The sequence below is a fragment of the Suricata suricatta genome, chromosome 8, assembly GCF_006229205.1.
Source record: "Suricata suricatta isolate VVHF042 chromosome 8, meerkat_22Aug2017_6uvM2_HiC, whole genome shotgun sequence".
Classification (NCBI taxonomy): domain Eukaryota; kingdom Metazoa; phylum Chordata; class Mammalia; order Carnivora; family Herpestidae; genus Suricata; species Suricata suricatta.
Window position 1 is genome coordinate 53,834,500 of NC_043707.1, and position 24,231 is coordinate 53,858,730.

General features: G+C 41.0%; 1 protein-coding gene and 1 long non-coding RNA gene across 6 annotated transcripts in view; one reads left to right on the forward strand and one right to left on the reverse strand.

Annotated features, from left to right (window-relative positions):
• Window positions 1–24,231, reverse strand: part of NTNG1 (netrin G1) — a 307,008-nt gene that overhangs the window by 220,436 nt on the left and 62,341 nt on the right. The window lies entirely within an intron of this gene.
• Window positions 7,595–14,746, forward strand: LOC115299793. Its single transcript, XR_003912339.1, has 5 exons — window positions 7,595–7,643; window positions 8,519–8,566; window positions 9,710–9,834; window positions 11,572–11,654; window positions 14,576–14,746. It is a non-coding gene; the product is annotated as an uncharacterized LOC115299793 (long non-coding RNA).

The following is a 24,231-nucleotide window of genomic DNA, read 5'->3' on the forward strand; positions in this document are numbered from 1 at the left end:
AATGGCAATAAAGACCAGATGAGACTAATCCTGGAATGTTCACACAATATAAGGCTGCCATCCAGAGTTTCTGAATCAAGAGGCCATTTTTCTTTCCTTCTATAGGAAAACTGTCCAAAGTACAAATTACCCACAGATATACAGAAAATGCCCAGTGAGTCTTTAGACTGAGTTCTTTTATGGCTTCCTAATGAAGGGATCAATCTATGGACCAAGTGTGTTTCTTCTACCATAGCCTTCTATTAATTTCATCTCTTCTTCTTTGGTAACAGAACACCTTCCATGGCATAGCAGTATCCAAGGTAGCAAAGAAGGAAAAGATATCCTTGAGGACCAACTAAAAGATTTTAGGAGTTTAACCTACTTCAATCTGGACAGCTCATTGGCCTGAAGTGACCAGGAACCACCCAGGGGTGAATCTGTTTATTCACCTTCACTTCTGTGTAAGGCACCATCATTTAACAAGAGGTAAAGTTCTCAGAATTGTTGATTAATTTCATAATATAGGATAACTTTGTGAGCTAACATCACAAGGAGTTAATGATTAGCCATGTGAAATGAATTAGCCTCAAGATAACAATAAATAATCCTAGAAAAAAGTATGCAACCCAACGTAAAGACCCACAGAAATGTATTCAACATAAATAACTTTTCTGAATTAACTACCATTTACCAGTAGTAATTGGCAATCAGGAGCTAAAGTCAGGCTGCTGAAGTCCAAAGCCTGTTTGTTCACTTGACCTTTGCATTCCAAGATGTCCCCAAAGGGCACATTGAGGATGAAAGGGCTGGCAGTGGGTGTAGCGGTGGGCATTCCTGGTTGTTTATGCCAGCACCTGAGCTTAAACTTTCATGGCCTGAGTGAACTTTCATGGCCATCATAATGGTCATCGTGATCCTCGTATTCATCTTTTATTATACAGGTGGCTCATGTACATTATCTCTTTTAAAAATCTGGAAAATAGTGATAATTAACTTTTTTTCTACAGGTGAAGAAATTGAGGTTCTGAGAGTCAAGTACTTTGTCATACATTCAATAATTACCAAAATCTGGTTTCACACCATCTTGAGTTGATCCCAAAGTCCAAACACTAGTGACTCCAAAGTTCCCACTCAACCATGATACCTCTTTCATTCATTAGAGGTCAAAATATATGTAACAAACTAAAAGTTATCCATTCTAGGAAGCATTCCATATGGTACAAAGAAAGCTAAACTCATGATTTTTGAAATTGATCAGTAATTGTACCATGATGCCGTGTTACCTACCAAGGTCAACTAGTGAGCTCAATGTTAACTAGCCTCAATTTCTAAATTCTGAATATTAAACTAATATGTGTTCAGTTTTGGGCAGACCTAGAAATAATAATTCATTTTTCCTGATATAGTTTAAAAACCACATTCCTGTAAAATGTATGATTTGAGGATCACAAAAATTAATCAATTATTATCATTAACAATAATGTTATTATATAATAATATAACAGGATATTATTACTAATATCCCCATTTAAAAAATTTTTAATGCCTATATTTTATAGAGAGACAGAGTACAAGCAGAGCAGGGGCAAAGAGAGAGGGAGACATGCAATCTGAAGCAGGCTCCAGGTTCTGAGCTGTCAGTACAGAGCCCAACGTGGGCCTCAAAGTCATGAGCCATGAGATCATGATCTTAGCCAAAGTCGGACACTAAACCAACTGAGCCACTAAGAAGCCCCTACTATCCCCATTTTAAACATAAGGAAACATACTTAAGGCAAAAAGAAAAAAGAAAAAAAAGCGAGGACCCAGAATTTTAGAACATTTGTTTAACTCTAAAATAAATACAGAGTCAGTACTCAGTTCTACTCTACTGACTCAATCATTCCAGAATCCTAAAAATGTCCAGCCTCCAGATGCCTGGTACCCACTCTTCAGCCTACTCATTCTCCTAGAGCCTTCTCTGGTCTTCCACATGGAACGAATCTTACAGAGATGTGGACTTTCTAGGAGTCTGTCTGTCAGATGTAGGCAGGCCCTCAGTGACTGACTGGAACCTGGAAATAAAGGACACCATAGTTTTCTTTTCTTCCTGCAGTAATATTGGCACCTTATATCACTGTGAGGCCGAGGGACGTCCAGAAACAAAACTGTCTTGTGATGTCACTATTTCTTAGGGATTTGGGCTTTCATAAGTTACTTTATAAAGCTTGTAAAACTAGTACAATAAACAGGTGTCATAATCCAGCAAATAATAAGAATCAGAATAAGAAACTATGCATATTGGGATCAGTTCTGGCATGATCACTTGTGTTTCATACTCAGTTTCCTTAATTTATATTTCATATTTTCCCTCGGTGATGAATTCTAGGACCAGTCTTGCCATTTTTACAAATAAACCAAATTCCCAGAGACCACAGAGCAGTGTTTCCTCAGAAACAAATTCACTTTTCAGGGTCATTAACATATTCCCAAGGGTCTGCAGAGCCGAGCAGCTCTAAGGGAAAATGCATTTCCTTCCTCTAGGAGAGAAACCACCACATTTTTTCCAGCCCCCTCTCAGAGGATCACCATCATTGCCAATAGAATTCGCAGTAAATGCAGAAATACACAACAATATGACTTAAGTGAAGGAATCACTTGGGATTCTAAAAAGAATATTTTGGAGCCAAAAAAAGAATCTTGAAAAGTTTCTGCAAACTGTCATGGCAGAGAAAACTTTTTGGCAGTGGGAAGGAAGGGAAGATATCACAGACTCACTTTCCCACTCCCTACAGAGCAGACTAAAGCACCAGTACCTCCATCTCTGAGCCATTTCCCAATCGCTTCTTCTTTCAGAGCAGAATCCTTTTCAGAAGTTCTCATTTAAAAATGAGTAGAAAACAACTTTGAAATGTACTAAATACATGCAAAGTTGCTGTAGTATAAATAAGTCGCTCAGGACAGGCAGGAGTAAGAACCTTTGAGGCCAGCAAAGGAACCCTTTCATTGCGGCTTCTGGATTGCTTGCTATCTTTTTTGATTTTCCGAGAAGTCATGCTTGATAAGAGAATGACATCAAGTGTATACAGATGTGGCTGGAAAGGCCAACTCTGGATCAACTGAGGACGTGCTCCTATTGAGCGGAGAATTGATTGTCCTTCAATCAATTAGTAGTGGGACTGCTAATCTAAAATAGGGCTGTCGTCCAAAGAGCCCTTTTTCATTGGTAACATTTCCACCTCCTGGACTTGCTGCCAAACCCCAAGTCTTTGCTCAATACGAGCAGTTCCAATCTGTCTGGCCTCTTGCAAGGCTGATTGGGCACCTCCCCCTCCTTTCATCTAGTTTTGTAAAGCTCTTTGGAGCCTTGGTTTCACTGCATCCTCAAGACATTTTTACCAATTTGCTGCTTAGGAAGAGGGTTTTGCTCCACTCAGGGGGTTACTTGGAGAGTGGGAGCCATGATCAGCCCAACAAAGGTGCACTGGGAAAGCAAAGCTCCCATGCCTGGGGGGCTGACCAGGACACAGGACCTCATTCATTACATTGTAGTCCGGTCACTGTGTTTATGTCCCCGTGACACCAAATAGACTCCTCCTCATGACAGTGATATTTTTGGTTGCTCTAGACCTTACAGCCTCATCAGACACCACCCCTGTGCCATATTTAACTTCCCTAAGCCTCAGTTTCCTCCTCTATAAAATGGGAATAACAATACAACCTGCCTTATTAGTTTATCGTGAGGTTATTGTCAAGTACTTAGCTCAGTGAGTTGCATGTAGTAGTCACTTGGTCAATAATAATAATTATTATTGTTGTTGTATCTCAGCTTCTAAGAAATCGTGCTGGCTCCAAGTGGCTGAGCTAACCTAACATGGAAATTGTAGCCATACTTTCACAGCAGTGAAATTTCTGTAAACATGGAAGGGGCTTATGACAACTGAGATGGGGATTTTCACTGATGTGTTCATCAAAAGAGATTGTATAGATAGATTTTATAGACCACAAGGTCACAGTGGAGTCTGATCACACAGATTTAAAATATTATACTATGTAAAAAATAGGTGCTGAAACAGTGCTTTCTCAAATAAGAAATGTCAAAAAAGTAAGAAAGAGAAAAAGGAAAGAGATTGATACCTAGGTTCAAATGAATTATTGGTGAAGGGGTTAATGTTTCTGTTTGCAGGTGTTGCTTCAACTCTACCCTTAGAAAAGAATCCTTGTGATCACATGTTACTTAGACAAAGAAATTAAATTAAATCTTTTAAAGTCAATGCAAGATTAGCTTATGTGGATTACCTGCTGCTTATTTGAATAAGAACAAGAGAAACATAGATCATCTACTATCTCGAAGTCACATAAATAGTGTTCTTTAAGAAACAACTGAACTTCATGTTTTCTTCAGTCTTGAATTCTGGCCTCAGGTAATTTAAGAGGAACCAATTAATGACACTGACATAATTTGGGAGGTTTCATGTAAGAGACTATCATCTCACAATAATGTTCTGCTGAAACTCCGGTGACAAAGTATCTTTGAAAGAAATTTAAGAAGTCAAGTCTACGAAGTTGGTTTTATAAGCAAATTATAATAGAGGATTTCTGATATGCTGAAACAATGTTAAGTCTTTGCTTGTATATGAGAGTGGGGAAAGAGAATGCATGTTTCCCCCCTGAACCAAAAGTAACTTTAGCTAACAATTTACAAATACAGACTTATCTTGGTCTATCTGGATGCCTGCTGGAACAGTCCCAATAGGATTGATACGCTGAAGGGAACTGGGGAGCTGACTGGCAAGGAAGAATCACAAGAAAGGAAGAGTAAAGCGCACAAACATAACTTAAGGTTAGTGCCAGTGAGTTGGGGAGCAGGGCAGTTCTGAATAAAACAAAGTGTTTCCTACTCATAGCATCTTCCATCTCCTGGCTGAGTCCTAGGGAGAGAAGCTACCAGAATAAATTGAAATAGCCGACTAAAATCTCTACACTATTCAGGGAGTCCAAGCCAGTTTGAGCATAATAGAACCAGTGAGCCCTTACCCTGGACTAGACCAACCCCATGCTGTAAGGACTATTGTTAGTCCCACTTTATGAAGTGAAGAAGAAAACCCAGATGAAGAAACCCAGGCAGAGAGAGATTAAATAATTGCCCACAGTCACACCACAAGATGACAGAAAGGCTGAGGCCCAGCCCCAGGGAGAGGACAGTTTGAACCCAAACACCTACTCTGATCTACCACAGTTTATAAAGCAAACCTTCAACTGGAGAACTGGGTTTCCTGCATTACCCAAAATATACAGAAGTAGTTTTAAGACTTCAGAAATTCCAGAGAACACAGGAAACCATGGGCGCTTCTTAGTTGCTGGGTCCCGCAGCGCTCTTCAGACTCCGGGTGTTTGCTGGAGGCCCCAAGAATGGAGGCAGCCTCTGAGACATCCCAGGGCTCTGCAGAGCTGTGGCCTCAGGAAGTCTGAAATAGGAGGAGGAAATCAGTTGGGATTCTTTGGTGTGGGAGGAGACTGTGAGCATATCGCCTTGGAAATAACTGAAGGAATCGTTACATAAAAATGGAGGCCTCAAAATAACGAATGCGGAGATACACGAAAAAGATGCCGTTACTAACGTCCCAGCGCACTTCACCTTTAGGGGGATGAAGCCTGCAGAAACCGCGTTAGGTGATAAGGAAAGTAAGGTTACTAGAAATAGAGTCGAGGAGGAAACTGCCATTTGTGTGCCCACTGGGTGCCCAGCGGCACATCAGCACGCAACTGCATGTGAACCTACCCGTGTCTTATTCCTGAGAAATAAACTTCTGTCACATTAATGACAAAAATTCGTCTCTTACACAATGAGAGATGGAAAAAAAGGAACATGAACACGGCATTTATCTCAGATGCAGCATTTTACTTCCTGACTGCGTTAATGATTGTATTTGAATAACAGGGAGGAGGGAAAGACCTAAAACAGTGCATCAATTTAGCATTTAACATCTGGGATCAATTCAGTCCAATTGAGACTCACAGAGTTCACCGGGACGTCCTGGGGGCTCTGTTGTTGTTCTACAATATAGTCATTATATATTACATGAGTATTTCCTACAACATTAACACTGGATAAAAAGTGGCTTTCAAGACAACTGACTCCAGCTAAAATCCTGCCTTCTCTTGTGAGCTGTGTAACTTCGGGCAAGATACTTTGTCTCTGAATCTCATTTTATTTGCCAAAAGATGCATATGCTATTTGCCTTTCCCATAACATTAATGTGAGGTTTATTCAGACATTACTTTCCCGGTGCTTAGAATAGTATGGGGTCCACAGTCAGGGGTATGGGAATAGGGTAATGCATGTCAGGAATATAAGAATACTTAATGACATGAAAAAGCATCATTATATGTTTTAAGTAAAATATAGTATAAATCACCATGACCCTATTATTTTTTGTTTGTTTAAAAACATTTGTGTACACACAGATAAGGGATAGAGGAATATATGCTACAATAATACACAGGTTATATCTAACTAGTTGCAGTATTATGGTAATTTCATCTTTTTGCTTCAATATACTGATTATATAACAAAAATTAAATAATGAACATTGCTGTTGAAGAGACTAAAAGAAGGTCTTTATATATATATTCTCCCAGGGGAAATATTTATTTATTTTTGAGAGAGGGAGAGAGAGCAAGCAACAGAGAGAAAGGAAGACACAGAACCTGAAGCAGACCCCAGCCTCTGAGCTGTCAGTACAGAGCCTGATGCAGGGCTTAAACTCATGAACTCCAAGTTCATGACCTGAGCCAAAGTCTGACATTCAACCAACTGAGCCACCCAGGTCCCCCTTATTGTTTTTTTAATTAGAGAACATTTCTATAGCTTTTAGATAAGGCAGAGGCAGAGTGAGCTGGGGATAGAATGCTGGAAGAATCAATTTGGAATTGTGTCAGATTAAGTAGTGAGCCTTGGAGTGGAGAAGAGAGTCATCTTGTGAAGGAATGAGGAGGGAAATAATAATGGCAGCTTGCAAAATAAAGGCATAATTTACATCCAGATTTTGCAAATGATAGTTCAGTTGTTTTCAGATGCTTTTATTAGAGAACAAAGTTACAGATTTGATCCCCTAATGGGCCAGTTAACTTCTCCCTGTTCCTATAGGCTAAATAATGGGCCCTAAAATCACCCACCTATTTTGAGGAAAGACGCCAAATATACATCGTTAATGTGCTTTAGTGTCTGACACAGCAACAAACCTTACCTAAAGATCTGAAGAGTCTGGGTTTTAGGCTTGTGGTCTGGGGGTTGTTCTCCCTGAAAGGACTGCCATCAAACATTTGCCCAGACCCAAGAAACAACTTCCAGAAAACTGATGTGTATATAGACTTCCGCATGCACTGGTCACTGATTCCTAAGGCTGGCGGTTCAGGACATCATTTCCAACATAATGCATCTCAGTTTCCTGGATATTCAGACTGCCTCCTCTTCTCTACAGCGCCACTACACAGGAGACTCAGCAAGAGGATCACGGAGCAAAGCCCCCTGAGAAGCAGCTATTTGGGAGAGCCTCTGTGGTCAGACATTTGGTGGTCCCCGAAGATTTTACTAAATGGGATTTGATTCCGTTTTCCTGCCTGGAATGCTGCAGATTGAAGTGCTCCCTACTGGATTGCTGTCTGCTTTTTCTTCTGAGGTATTGCGTGGTATTTAACAGAAGCTGCAGGATTGCAATGTGCTCATTTAATTATGCAGGAATAATGAGAAATTAAATCACATCTCAGTTCACATTTTACAACTGAGGAGAAATCTATAGCACTTAAAAAAGCATGGATGTTTATGTCAGACAGAATCCAGCTTGAGACCCACTTCTGCAAGTTGTTAGCTCTGAGACTGCGGCTCAGTTTCTTAGCCAGTGTCTACCAGTCACTTCCCTCATGAGGCTGTAGTGAGTAGAGAGTGAAATAACACATATTTACCAATTAGTATAGCACCTAGCAAATAGTAAAGTTTTCGTACATGTTAGCGATTACTGCTTTCGCTGCTCTTAGTCCATATATCCAGAGAATGCCTCTAAGAAAATAAACGAAGATTCTCCCAGGGGAAATACTAATTTACCATTCACCCAGAATGGAAGCTATAGAAAAAATGAAAATGGAAGAATTAGCAATTTCCTTTAGTGGCTCAAGACTCCGGATAAGAGCTTGATTTTAGAAAAGGGTTCTCAGAGACATTTCTGGGATCATCAGATACCAGAGTTATTTACATCCATCTGGTCGGTCAAAGGCAGGTGAGAAGCTCCTATATACAGGACAAAGGAAATTGGAATGCAAATTTAAAAAGCAAACAAATTTTGCCTGTTTTCAGTGATAAATTCTGTGTGAAAATATGTAAATCTACCAATACAGGCTTTTGGGGAGGGAGGAGCTAAGACAACATAGATTAAGGGTTGAAACTTGACTTTGGAAGTAAACAGATCTGGGTTTGAACCGCAGCTAAATCACTTTTCTAGTTATAAGCCCATGAGCAAGATATATAACCTATGTAAACCATATCTTCCTCATTTTGTAGGAATTAATTTAGATGCTGAAAGCAAATTAGCAGGGAGCACGGCATGAGGTAAGCACTCAATACATGTTAGTTGTAATTCTCTCCATATAAGAATGGGACATTGGTGTGTATCCAAGCACATGAAATCTTTCTATCCCAAGAAAATTATCACACGTGTCAAGATAAAATGGAGAATTTGTTTTTTAATCCTGAAATACTCACACCTACATCTTCGTCGTTTCCACAGGTGTTGTTTCAATCATCTGAAAATATGTGGCACCCCTACTAGGTGCTCATAGCATATGGTGTGGGGACTCTGAGGCCATGACTGTCACTACCAAGCAAAGTTTTAATGCATGCTTCGATGTCTTCATTGCATTACAAGCCTTGTGCTAAGTACTTTAAGTTAGGCTTTGTTATTATCCCCATTATACAGATGAGGATGCTGAGAGTTAGCTAGATGAGGTAAGCTGTCCAACGTCAATCAAGTATTAAATGGCAGGCACCGGGATTCGGAAGAGGTTACATGTACCTCTCAACTCCCTCTTTTAACCAATAGGTTATACAGTCGTTACTCTGCCAGAGCTTTCATTCTGTAGTGGTTAGGAGGCAGGTTTAGAGAAAATGAAGTGGAGGAAGTGTTAGCATGTGGGAAATATGGGTTGCCATGGGAATATCCAGGAGAGACACAATTCAGACTTGGGGGACGAGAAGCAGTCAGAGAAGGCTTCTTGCAAGAAGTCATGCATTGACCAAGATGAATGATGAGGAGTGGTTGACTAGTGCCGAGGAGAAGGATATTCAGGGTTTATGTAACCACATATAGGAAGGTTTGAGACACAAGGAAAAACTTGGCAAGTTGTAGGAACTGATATAACCTTAGTAGAGTCAGACCTTAGTGTAGGGGCATGCGTGGACGCAGGGGAAGAGGAGAAAGAAAGGTGAGCGATGAGGCTGGAGGGCTTAGTGGGAACCTGTATGGACGAGTATGGACAAGTTCAAGTGCACATGGGTTCAAGAGAGTTCCAGGTACTAGCCACGGGCCAGGTACTGTGCCAAGCGTGAGGTCCATGCTTTGCATTTTATTTTCCACATCCAGTTCTTGTGCACCCTAAGGTTTAACCAACTAAATTACTCTCTCTGTACATTCCTCCCACTCTTTCTTTGCTCTAAATGTTCTACCTAAAAAGCCTTTTCCTTGCATTTTGATAGGTAGACACCAGGCATGCCTCGGAGCCCAACACAGGTGTCACCTTCACGTGGCCACCCTGGATTTACCAGACAGTGCTGACCCACAGGAATTATCTACCGTTTGACCTGTGCCTTCGTTAGAGCAGGTATCACTCTGTCTTACAGATGTTTGTTTGCTTGTTTGTTCTTAAAAGAATGTTTTCTCTTGCCTAAAGGCCGTGGCCTCCCTGTGGGCTAAGATCCCAGGGTATTCCGAGATTCATCAATGAGCCACACAGCCCTTGCCCAGCCTTATCATCAAAGCTAATAGACATTGACTCTTCTCTTTCCTCTGTGTGAAAGTGACTTTTTCACAGGTCAAATATAGTGGGTACTGGTAATTTCATGTGGCTAAGTCTGCATATAGGCCAACTACTGAGTTAAGTCATTTGTGTGTGATATCTCAACAGAGCCTTATAACGATTCTAAGAAGTAGACGTTATACTCATTTCCATTTTACAGACAACATAACTGAGGCTTAGAGAGCTTACATGATTTGCTCAAGGTTACATGGACAGTAAGTGGAAGAGTTTAATTAAGCTAAAAATTGATTAGAATTAAACAGATCAAAATAGTAACATAAATTGCTTCTACTAGTGGGAGTAAGGGAAATACATACTGGTTTTACTCAATTTCCCAATTTTTCTCTTTTCCACAAGAAGAATATAGTGCCTGGTTGTAAATAAGAATGCTACTAAACTAACTGAAAAATGCATACTTATAATCATTATGTTATTTTATTCAGCAATTACCGTGTGCCAAACACCACTCTACATACTTTAAATCATTTCATGCTTATAATAACACTAAGAGACACAGTCTGACAAATGAGGAAACCGAGGCTAAGAAGGCAGAGACCTTTGCCCAAGATCATACAGATGCTAAGGGGCGGGGCCAGGCCTCAGCAGGAGTCTGACCTCAATCCCCATTCACTCCGCCTTTATGCCATTCATACTTACAAAAGCCCACACTGGGTATAAAGGATATATTTTAAATGGCAAGAAATGCAAACATATGTTAATCTAAATCAAGGTTTAAAATGCATGCAAAAATGTGAATGAATTTAATACTTTAATTCCCCCTTGCTATGGCTGGCATAAAATCACCGGCTGGCTCCTTTTAAAATGTTCCGCTTTCAAAGGCAAAATTACTTGTTTACTACCTTCCTCAAAGAATAATGATTAGAAAAAACATAAAGGCATAGAGGCATACTGAGGCATGCTTGATGGCTGAGAATCTTGAATACAGAAGTTATTTCTAACTCTGCCACAGGAATTTGTCAGCTAGACCTACGTGAGTCCAAAATATCACAGAGGAACTAGTCATAGCTAATTTAGTAAGTGGCCTAGGAGGATAAACCAGGGAGAGTGAGGGGAAGGGAGAGCTTAGCAGGTACCTAGAGAACAATCTGTTTGAAAGAAAAAACAATTTAGAAGTAGGGCTTTAGGAACTGCCTTCCACGCATGCTCCAGCCCTCCGTCTGTATTTCTATCTGAGATGTGGAATAAAGAAACAGAGAAAGCATGGCTGAAGTTTTATAGCCTATGGTTAGCCAAGTCTTAATATATGTCCTTTACATGATTTCTTGCAGGAGTCTCTTTAGACAAGCTGTTGTGCTTTTCATAGCTACCAGATGTTAGAGCCATGATGCAAAAAATTAAAACAAGTGTAATGGGCTTGATTGTGCAAAATCAGATCGATTCAAATTAATGAGCCCACTAAACATTAACAGTCAATGGGTTTACAAGAGATTAAAACTGAAAACAGCCCTAACTACAGTATTTCATGACACAATGAGGAATGTAACAGCTAAAATGAAAATATTTAATTTCACTTTTATCTAGCCGCAATTTTCAAATCACTCCAGAATATGTTCCCCTAAGAAGCTTGACATTCACCACCGTGTCTTTCACAAGCAGAAGCCAAGGTAAGAGGGAGCATTGCCCTGGGGTATTCCCAGTGTGCACTGCCTCTGAAGGGCCACCTTCATCACCCACATAACTCACTTCAAGTGAGTTAATACAGTTAAAATGCTGAGCGTGTAAGGGGCACATAGCCAGTGTTAAATATGTAACGTTTTCTTTCTCCTTTGCCTTATACCAAAGAAGCTAAGAGGACTTATCCTACTTTCTGTAGAAACTACTGGACACAAACAAATATATTTCAGGTTAAATGGAATCATACACAGCTGGAATGTTCTTCTGTAAATTCTTGGGAAGGAGATTTTTCAGGCTAAATCCAGAAGCTTCAATGAATAATTCACTACTCAAAGCTCAGTAATGTCAAGATTTTCTTTTAAGAAAACAAGATTTGTCTATGGACTTTTCATACATTCAGTGACATTGAATTAACCAGTAGAAAAATGGCTTGACATTACTGCTCATGTAACAAAGTTAAATGAGCACAGATTTTACAGCCAAAAGGACTTGGGTTTGAATCCAGATTTCAATACTTACTAGCTATGTGACCTTGAATAAGTCTCTTAATCTGCCTGGGAGTCATTTTGAAAGGGATAATCCTTTCCTTGCAGTGCCATTATGAGGATTCAAGGTAAAATATGTAAAGGACTAGTATGGTCAGCACTCTGAAATGATATCATATTATCACAATGGGTATTTAAGCATACTCCTTACTATTAACTTCCTAATTGGTAAAACAGCAAGATCAGAGATTTTAAATTTTTCAGCAAAAATGTGTGGGTTATTATCGTCACCGAAATAAGAATGAATGGGATTTACTTGGTCTAAGGATCTGACCAACCCTTAAGCCTTCTAGTTCTCATAGACGGCTTTCCTCCAGGAAAACAATAATATCTAGTGCTGATTTTCTCCTTGGAGATTTATGAGTATTAAATATATTTTAATATATCTATAAAGAGATTTAAGCTCTTTTTGGAATAAAGCTGAGGGAGCCATTGATCAGATCTTGACGTGGGAATAATTTCACTGCTGGGCTGCATTTTTCTGAATACATTTCTCCCCATAAACGGATGGGAAATTCAGTCTTTCATTTTCTGAATATTGCCCAAATGAATTGTGGAAGTCCAGCATAAGTGCTTGATTGTACTTTCATTAGACTTCTTTTCCTTTAGGCCATACAGGTGCAATGAAAGAAGAAAGAAAATTAATTAAATTTATGGGCATGTTTATACCCTCCAGGTGTCATAAAATGTACTGGCGCAGACATTTTTCAAGTAATTAAGCAGACATCTCTGTGTTTCCTAATGAGTTGCTGCCCTTCCCTTTTTAATCTGGTGAGAGATCTCATCACCTGCCTTCTGTCAACTGAAGGGCTTATTCCCTGGATGCACTCAGCCTTCTCCTCAGGCTGCAATGCACCAACGGGATTCCATGGATATGTATAGGAGAGCCTCTCGTCCACAAAAATCTTTCCCAGGGTCACGTAGCAATGGCACTGGGTGTGGTGGCTTAAGGACATTAAAAGCGGACTGGGTTGTGTCTCATATGTATTATTAGAGATGCTTGTTCAAGTTATTTGAGAAATAATATGAATGAATATGGTTATATGTTCAAATATACACACATATACATGCTCAAATAAATATTATAGATTGTGTGATATGTATTGCATATTTTAGATCTGTATATATGAAAAAAGAGAGACTACTATTTCAGTCTGGGGCTTAGATGGGACAAAATTTAAATTCCAACTTAGAAGATGTATTAAAGGAATTTGGACAAAGTGGGGGTTTGGCAGGATTCCAGTCGAGGTGAAGACCACATATAAGTAGTTTGTTTGTTTATTTATTTATTTATTTAATGTTTATTTGTTCATTTTGAGAGAGAGACTGAGAGACCACAGGGGAGGGAGGGAGAAAGAGAATCCCAAGCAGGCTCTGTGCCACCAGCATGGAGCCCAATGTGAGGCTCGAACTAATGAACTGTGAGATCATGACCTGAGCTGAAATCAAGAGTTGGAGGCTTAACCGACTGAACCACGCAGGCATCCGCACATGTAACTAGTTTATATGCTGCTCTGTATTTCACCCAGTGCTGTTTCAGGCACCAAAGGTCTTTAAGGAGCACTAGGCTCAGTTGACAAAGCAAACTAATACATACATGTACATATATGTATGTATTACACACAATAATTAAGGCTCTAAGTATAGAGAATCTGCATTAAGTGATGGCATTACATAGTGATGGTTGAGTCCCAGTGGATGTTTGGAAAAGATACACAGAAGCTACAGAACAGATGATGGTACAGAGAAGGAAGGCACTCAAAGGAAGGGAGGCGAGCAGAGCTCAGCCACTGGATAAATAAAGAAATGGAGAGGGCATCCCAGAACAGGGAGCATTATGAACTTAGCATCTCCAGGGCCACGGCAGGTACCGCTCTCCCTAGAGCAGAGTGTGGCATGGGAAGCAGCTACAAATAAGATTAGGGAGGCACAGGGGGCCAAATTAAAATGAAAGGCTTAAGAGCCAGGAAGAGAGGTTAGAATTTGAACCTTTTGTGTGGATTCCTCGGTGGTGACATATAATCAATTCTTTTTTTAAAAAAAATCACTTGAAGAAATCTTAAAGATCAACTAATCTAAACCTATCCTCCCTGCACAACCTTTTCACAGATGAAGAACTATACTGAAAATACTATTTTATCAAGATTCATCTGGCAGGGAGCATGAGTTCCTCGGGCACTCATCGTCCTCTCGACCTTCTCTGCCTCCCATATGCCCATCTTAGCCGAGGAGCACCTTCACCCAGGGGTGCCCCGGCCTCCCTCCCCTTCACCCACTGGGTAGATACCTACATCTACCCAGTGACCCTATCCTGGAAGTGTTGTCTCTTTATTCCTTCTTACAGCTGTCCCTTTCTCTGTCCCCAGGGCCACTACCCCAATTCAGGTCTTCATCATTTCTGACTGAAGTGCGGCAGGAGATGTTGACCAGTTCTCTGTGCCTTTGGTTTTGTCCCTCTCCAGCTGGCTCTCCAGACAGCCATGAGGGAGACAAGATTAGGCCACCTGAGCCATATTTCTTTTTGTTAAAACATATGTTTTAATAAAAACTCTATATTAATGTGTACAAAATGATCATTTGATATACATCCACATTGTGAAATGATTACTAAAGTCAAGCTGACTAACAGGTCGTCTGCTCATACAGTTACTATTTTTTGTGTGTAACAAGTGTACCTGAAATCCACTCTCTCAGCGTATTTCTAGGGTTCAGTACCATATTATTAAGTATGGTTATCAAACCATCATTCTAAATATCTTTTTCTTAAGTTTATTTATTCATTTTGAGAGATGGAGAGAGAGAACAAGTGGGGGAAGGGCAGAGAGAGAGGGGGACAGAGGATCTGAAGCAAATGGGCTCCATGCCAACAACACAGAGCCTGACTGGGGCCTCAAACCCACACACCAAGAGATCATGACCTAAGCCAAAGTCGGACACTTAACCGACTGAGCCACACAGGCGCCCCATCAAACCATCATTCTAAATTGCATTATTTTATTATTGTCTTGAGAATAAAACCCCAGACCTCTATGCTTGACTGCCCCTTACCACTTCTCTCACATCCTCTCAACCGATTCCCCTCCCTATCAGGAACATGCCCACTGTTGATGTTTACATATTATTACAACCTTTGCTCAAAGTGTTTCTCCTTCCTGAAATGTTCCTCTCCTCCTCCTTCAACATGAAGGTCTGGCATCATGTCCTTTAGGAAATATTTAAATCACGCCTCTTTTAGTTGCAATTGACTAAAATCCTAACCCATCCAACTTAGAAGCTCAACCAACTTAACAAGAACAAAAAAGGGATGTATTGACAGGGAGGACCGCCATGGAGCAGAGCTTAGGCACTACCTGATCTAATGACGCATGTCTTGGCGGATCCCTCTCTGGACCCGGGACTCCTACCCCATCTCCCCGTATGGGAATGGTTTCATTTTATGCTCCTACAGACAGACTTTCTTCATGTGGTAGAAACATGGCTGTAAGCAATTGCTCCTTAAACAGAGATAAGAGAGAATTCTAAGGAAAGTCCCAGGGAAATGAATTCAGTTGGCTTGACTTAGGTCATATGTCTCTTCCTGGGCTTATTACTGTGGGAAGCTGGATGGAGTGCACGAAATCAGCTCAACCAAGGCTGTGAGCCAGAGGCTGTCACCAAGGAGAAGGTGATGAACAAATGAGTACTGAGCAGAAGGAAAACAGCCAACACAAGAAGCCTTTCCTACCTGTCCAGGCTGAGTCACCCCCATCGAAGCTCTGTTCACACCTTTTACACTCTGACGTAAGTCACCGTCATATCATGCTGTGCTTCCTTTGCTGCCTCCCTGAAGAATATACTGAGGCATATCCTCCCATAACTGCAGTGCTTGGCATAGAGTAGTCTCTTGAAGAACATTTATTGAATGGACCAAAAAAATGTCAACACTTATGACTGACTAAAAGAGAATAGGTTAATTACCACATAGTGGCAACTCAAAGCAGTGAGTAAGGTTTCAAATGGGGACAGGCCAGAGCAGAGGAGCAAGGACCCAGGAGTAATGCCATGAGGATAGTTGCTGTTGAGAAGAGTGAGAGAAAAAGTGAAGGCAGCAAAAAATAAAAGGCAAGCCGAAAGTTATATATATACACATATATATAGATAAAGGAACAGAAGAGTTTGTGATATCACAAACCAAGCAAAAAAACTTGCAAACACAAAATATAAAATCTTAGGTTTATTTGTTTGGATCCTGCATAACTGGGAATGTTTTCTATTTTCCTTAAGTACTTCCTGGCTAAACAACCTCACACAGAAGCGCGGTGGCATGTGGGCAGGGGCACGGAGGCGGAGTGGCAGTGGAGTCCTGGGAAAAGCCTGCAAAGGCTGTAAGCATTGCTGAGAGTGGCCAGTCTTTCAGAGGAACTGGAGGACAAACCCCCACAAAAGCCCATCTGGCTGAGAGACTTAAGGCGCCTTCTAGGAGGGAGATGTGCCAAGGGAGGGGGAAGGAAAGCAGACAAGCCCAATCCAGGAAGAAGGCCTGGGTCGGTGGAAGAAGAAGGCCTGAGTCGGCACAGCATAGTGCTGGTCACTTACGTGACTCTCAGTCAGCCAGCTCTCTGGGAATAGGGGATGGGGACAACAGATAGGAAATGACAGAGTTCCCTTGCTGTGCTGCTTGGGGACATCTATGACAAAGGTTAACGCTGAAGTGAGCACAGAGACTCTCCTGTCACTTCCGTGTGAGTCAGAGTCTGATCTTCACACTTTGAAGTCTGGAGAAACACACAGTCCTCTGGATCTCCGGGACTTCAGCATCAGCTCTGTCGCCACTGTCAAGGTGAGGAGCCGGGCCATGGGTGTCCTGCAGAAACCATTCTATTACGGATACCAGAGGCGATGGCAGCACCGTCACTGGAGCCAAAATTGTATCTCTTGATACACATATGTCACCTCATCTTCAGTAGACAAAGTTTTGAACCATTTTGAGTATTTAAAAAAGTTTAAAACAGGGCACCTGAGTGTCTCAGTTGGTTAAGCATCCAACTCTTGATTTCAGCTCAGGTCATGATCTCAGCTTAGGTCATGATCTTGCAGTTCATGCATTCAAGCCCCACATCGGGCTCTGTGCTGACAGCTTGGAGCCTGCTTGGGAATCTCTTTCTCCCTCTCCCTCCCCTCCATTTGTGTTCTCCCTCTTTCTCTCTTTCTCCAAATAAACAGATAAATAAATACACATTAAAAAAATTAAAACAGCTGGGGCGCCTGGGTGGCCAGTTGAGCATCAGACTTGGCTCAGGTCATGATATCATGGTTCATGGGTTCAAGCCCCGCATTGGGCTCTGTGCTGACAGCTCAGAGCCTGGAGCCTGTTTTGGATTCTGTGTCTCCCTCTCTCTCGCCCCTCCCCTCCTCATGCTCTGTCCCTCTCTGTCTCAAAAATAAACAAACATTAAAAAATTAAAAAAATTAAAACAACTAACATTTATACCCCAGACATTAAACATATGTTTCTCCATGGAAGAGTCCATTTGTGTCCTTAATTTTTGAGGCAGAAGTTGATGAAAAGAAAAAGCAGAATCAGGAGACTCTTAAAAATGAATAACGAAGTACATGCTAAGCACCGTAGAAACCTTGGCTTCCTGCCATTTCCTCCCCAGGTATAGTATTCTTCCTTTAGAAGGTGGTGATTCACAACTGGAAAGCATTTCTTCAGCATGCATACCTACTGCAATGAGTATCTGACTCCATAGAGAAATTTTTCACAGATATAGGAGGAAAATGGGAAAGTGTTTCAAGCAAGATGAAATCTCTAGGTCTCATAGTTACTGCTGGGAAGAGTGTCTCTTCAGAGTGCAAACCATAGAACTACTATTATAGAGGATAATGAAGCTGTGTCAGACAGAGAAGAGGATTTCACTCATGAAGCCCATACTGACACTTATGACTGTCCGGGATACCTGAGAAATTAGGAACCAAGTAATTGGATGTTTTCATCTCCAAAACATGCTCCATACCACTTCTGAAGGAAATGTCAGTGAAAAATCTTTTTCCCTTCTAGAAAATTACAAGGCATAAATCTCTCAAGACCAAATTTCGAAGTGGCCTCCATGTTCATATGCTTAAAGTGCTATATATCAGCTTCTGCCCATCTAGTTGCACCAGAAAAGTGGGAGGACAGAGCCAAGGACTTATACCTAAGAAGGTTCATCAGACACCAGCACTTAAGCTAGGCTGGTACATGATCGAAAAGATCCCTGAGTAGAGGGATTATCTCTGAATCACTCATAGCATCTCCCACAATCCGGCCTTCCACAGTAGCCAATACACAGTAGTAGGTGCTGAAAAAAACAATTATTAAAAATTTTTTCAATGATTAAAACCCAAAACCTACATACTTGGTTCTCCGGGAATAATGTTTGAGATGGCTACCAGGTGCAACTTCAGCAGGTCTAGAAGCTGAAAGCCCCGTATTCATTCACGTAAGCAGTCATCTATGTAACTGCATGAAAAGCACATTAGAAGAAAGACCTTGTGGCAGAGTTTGAGAGATGCAAAGGCTAACGCGATGAGCCTTTCCTGGACAGAATTTGCAGTCTAACGAGGGAGACAGACTTGATTAAAAGGTCATCATAGGGGCACCTGGGTGGCTCTGTTGGTTAAGCTTCGGATTTTGGCTCAGGTCATAAACTCACGGTTTGTGAGCTCAAGCCCTGCATCGGGCTCTGTAATAACAGCTCAGAGCAGGGAACGTCCTTCGGATTCTGTGTCTCCCTCTCTCCGCCTCTCTCCTCATGTTCTCTCTCTCTCTCAAAAAAAAAAAAAGTTCATCATAACAAACGGCACCTTCAAACGGCCAGAAAACATAAAATGGTCAATTTTATTACCAACCGGGGAAAGGAAAGTTAAAACTACAGCAAACTATCACGATATACTCTAGAATAGCAAAAGTGAAAAAATGTGAGATATTGAATATTGGTATAGGTATGGCGCACCTAGAATTTCCATGCATTGCTGGGTGGTGTGGGTGTGGTGGGACATGAGGGAAATTGGGTGGGCCACTTTAGAAAACTGCTTGTCCATGTTGAGGAAAGCTGGAAGTAAAAATAAGTTATGACTTGGCCATTACACTCTTAGGAATATACCTAAGAGAAACATGTTCCCCAAGAAAATATGCATTAGAAAGTTCCAACAGCCCTGAAAAATGAGCCAAGTCTTCATTCACTGCGGCATGGATAAATAAATAATCATATAGTCACAAAATGAGCAATGAGGATGAACAATCTACAACTACACACAATAAGGCAGGTTAAATCTAAAGCACAAAATGTTAAACTAAACATTTCAGATATGAAAGGATGCATATTGTAGGATCCCGTTTATATGAAGTTCCAAACAAGCCGGACTCGTTTATGCCGCAAGAAGGCAGGATGGTAGTTATCTTCGGGGGCTGGGAGCAGTGAGGAAAGTGTTAAAGGCAGCTGAATGGAGCATGAAAGGTGTTCCTGAGCATAGCGGTAATGTTCTGTTTCTTTACCTGGGCGGTGGTTGCAGAGGTGACTTTCCATTTGTGAAAATTCATTGTTCTAGATGCGATTTGTGCACACTTCTGTGTAGATATGAGACTGATACAACACTTTAGCTAAAAGCCTCTTTTATACACTGAAAAAGAATTATAAAGAAAGTACTCAGGGGTGGCTCAGTCAGTTAAGTATCGCTTCTTGATTTCAGCTCAGGTCATGATCCCAGGCCAATGGGATTGAGCCCTGCGTTTGGCTCTGAGCTGAGTGTGAAGCCTGCTTAAGATTCTGTCTTTCTCCCTCTTCCTCTGCCTCTCCTTCTCTCTTTCAAAAAAATAAAAATTAGAAAATAAAGTATTCAGGATTCGTGGTCAAGGGGGTATTATAATTTCACACTTCGGGGCTCAATATCCTAGTCTAAACATTGAATACTAACAGATGCATTATACAAATCATTATAAAAATTTAAAATAAAAAAGGAATGACTGACTTGTGGTTTTATTCTCATATATAAAGAGCTTAAAAGTCATCACTTCCATCCTTATAAAAGAAAAAAAAACTGAACAAATTAAAAACCTTTGACTCTTCTTGGATCTATCAGAGAACTGTGGCTGCATGGAAAACCAGCAAGCTGAAATTTCAGGAGACAGTCATTTCCAGAAAGACATTGCATAGATCCACATACCTGGAGTAGAAGCCCCTGAAGCCATCGGGGCACTTAAAAGGGGTTGTTGGTGGATGTCTGGAGGTTGACCGTGGACTAGCATAAAAGGGAGACATTTGTGGGGACTAGATCCTTAATGGGGTCCCCACGCATCCATAGGCTTTATCTTTGGAAGTCCCACCAGGTTCTGATTCCAAAGATTCTCTCTAAATCTGATCCAGGAAGGAAAGATAATCTTTGTGCAATGTGCCCAGAATCTCCTCCACAGAAAACTTAATGTTGAGGAAAAAACGGTCAGGGCACCACTCCAGCTGGAAGAACAGCATTTCCGCCATGCAGCCCTCTCTAAACTTCCCAGACCACCAGACAGAAAAAAACAAAAAACAAAAAACAAGTAGTCAATAGGGGTGAAGACTTTGTGGAAATAGATTGGTAACGCTGCAGCCAGGAATGGAGTCAGAATGGGGTGGGGAAAAGCTAGGTCATGAGAAAAATCCTTCTGAAGGTTACAGCCCTAAAGACATCTCCACTGAAAGACACAGATTTAATCAGAACATCATAGGACTCATTTCACCTGACATGTGACCATCCCAAAAGTGCTGCTGTATAAAAATGGTGAATCTTAGTTGAGAGCGCTCCGTGATTCAGTTTTTCTCTGAGAAGGAGTAGTTAGGGAAGCCAAAACCAAGAGGGGAAACAAAAATAAGAACACTAGAGAAATCTGAAGCCTCAAATACCTACTACTACAGCAAACATTTAAACACAGCCCAAGTCCAAGCCAGATTAATGTAAACACTCACCCTAAAGACCTATTTACCTCAGTTCTTATTACCCAATGCATCAAATCTGGCTTTCAACAACAAAAACACATGGCATACCAACAAGGCAAAACACGGCCTGAACAGACAAAGCAAGCATCAGAATCAGATTCAGATATAACAGGGAGTTATCAAAGAATTTAAATAACAATAATTAATATATAAAGGGCTCTAATAAACAAAGCAGACAACATGCAAAAACAGGCAATGTAAGCAGAGATGTAAAGTCTGAGAAGAAAATAGAAATGCTATATATTCTGAAACCACTACACACATATCCTAGAATTCAAAAACTAAGAAAGTATAGGTGCGCCTGGGTGGTTCAAAATTAAGTTCTGACTTAATTTTGGCTCAGGACATGATCTCATGGTTCCTGAGTTCAAGCCCTGGGGCAGGCTCTGTGCTGACAGTGTGGAGCCCGCTTGGGATTCTCTGTCTCCCTCTCTCTCTGCCCGTCTTGTACTCACTATCGATTAAAATAAATAAGTAAACATATAAAACAATTAATTAATAAAGTATATAGCAGATAGTGAGAGACAGGTTTCTCACCAGTATAGTGGGAAGGTACAGATAAGCAATGGGAGAATGCTAGCAGAATTTGTGTGCTAAGAGATTAAAACTGGAAACACCAGGGGTGCCTGGGTGGCTCAGTCGGTTAAGAGTCTGACTCTGATTTTGGCTCAGGTCATGATCTCAGGGTTCTTGAGTTCGAGCCCCGCATCAGGCTCTGTGGTGTCAACTGCAGGGCCTGCTTGAGATTCTTGTTTTCTTTCTCCTCTGGCCCTCCCTTGCTCTCTCTCTCTCTCAAAAATAAATAAATACATGTTAAAAAAAAAGAAAGAACTGGAAACATTAGCATGAACTTATGTCTAGCTTAATATAGATGGTTTCCTATAGAAATAGTTATGAATATGTGTGTGCACAGGGGTTAATATATATACACACCAGCTTCATCGCTGTCAGCTGAGACGACCTTGAAGCAAAAACACTTTAGTAGCAACAAGCGTACGCAGGTCTCGGTTTCTAATACCATTTTTCAGCAAAAGGACCAGAACTGCTTGGGAAATGGTTGATTCTAGGGCTGGAGCAGGAAATATACTTTAAGGTGTCTTGTGTCAACAAGTAAAGAAATGCTAAAACACACACCCGTACACACACACACACACACACACACACACACACACACACAATATTAGGTGTATGTCAAAGGAGCGGTCAAACCTGCATCCATTTATGTAAATACTTTACCTTCAAAGAAGTAAAACAGAACTCCAGGTCCTTAAGCATGGGCTACGCACAGTAAGTTTCTTCCTCTTTTTTTCTAATGTTTATTTAGTATTTTTGAGAGAGAGAAAGCACAAGCAGGGGAGGGACAGAGAGAAAGTAAGACAGAGGATGCGAAGTGGATTCCGTGCAGAGAGCCTGACTCAGGGCTCAGACTTTCGAACAGTGAGATCATGACCTGAGCTGAAGTGCGATGCTTAACCACTTGAGCCACCCAAGCCCCCCAGTAAGTTACTTTCAAAGAGTACAGTATAAAAGAGGGATCAAAGAGTAACTTTATGGTACAGAAATCTGACAAAGGCTGCTTCGACCAGGTGATCAAGGTTAACAACACCAGTGACAGGTTGTGTTGACAGTAATGTAGTCTTTATATAATGGGATCAGAATGGTACTTTATGTCTGTGGTCTTCCTACCAAAAATACATAACCCCAGTCTAATAATGAGAAAGTAATCAGGCAAGTCCTATCTGATAAACAATCTATAAAATATCTCATCAGTGGGGTGCCTGAGTGGCTCAGTCAGTTAAGTGTCTTACTTCAGCTCAGGTCATGATCTCATAGTTCATGGGTTGAAGTTCTGTGTCAGATTCTGTGCTGACAGCTCAGAGACTGGAGCCCGCTTCAGATTTTGTGTCTCCCTCTCTCTTCTCCTCCCCTATTCATGTTCTGTCTCTCTCTGTCTCTCAAAAATAAATAAACGTTAAAAAAGTTTTAACGCCTCACCAATATTCCTCAAACTGTCAAGGTCATCAAACACAAGGGAAGTCTGAGCACCTGTCATAGCCAAGAAGAGCTGACCCCTAGGCTTTCAGGTCCCTTCTACAGAGACATGACAACTAATGTAATATGGTATCCTTGATGGGGTCCTGGAACTAAAAAAAGAACATTAGGTAAAAACATTTTAAAAATCTTAATAAATTATGAACTGTAGTCATATTATATATCAAGACAGCTTCATAAATTGTAAGGAACTTCTCTCACTAATTCAACATGTTTATAGGAATGAAAACAAGATATAGAAATATAGAAACTACCCTCTTTACCATTTTTCTGTAAATCTAAAACTAGTATTCTAAAACCAAAGATTTATTTTAAAAAATGAAAAAGAAATCATTTGATGGAAAGGAAAGGAAAGAGAGAGAGAACAAAAACAGAAATATGGCTAAGCTCCCAAATAAGCTAAACTACTGGGGTCAGAAATGAAAGAAACACAAAGAATAAATGGGACTGAACCTGAAAGTTTACCGTGTTTCAAGTCTGGAAACCAGCACATGTAACTGGACAGGGAGCTCCTGCATAGCAGCTGGAACTGAAGTGCCTACACAGCATGAAAGCGTGGCTCCCTCCAGCCTGGAAGGCGGCTCAGAGTCAAAGCTGGTGCTCACAGGAAGTTGAAAACCTAAGGGGTCAGGATGAAGCAAGCACAACATGGAAGCCAACCCCTGGGCCAAGCTGCTGGTGGCCCAGTGGCTTCATCTGCAGTATCTCCAGTATCGTCTGTAGAAGGGACCTGAAAGCCTAGGGGTGGGCTGGTGGAGGGGGGAAATTTAGTGGAGTATCCCCTAAACCAGTAGTCATGATGAGTGTGTACAAAGAGTACGGGAGAATGGGTAGGAGGCAGGAAAACAGTCAGATTCCAGATAAGTTCATTTTTCATTATCTATTGTTGTGTAACAAAGTACTCTAAAATTCTTCTTTACAAACCAATTAGCATTTTGTTGTATCTCACAATTTTGAAATTTAGGAAGTGAGCAGGC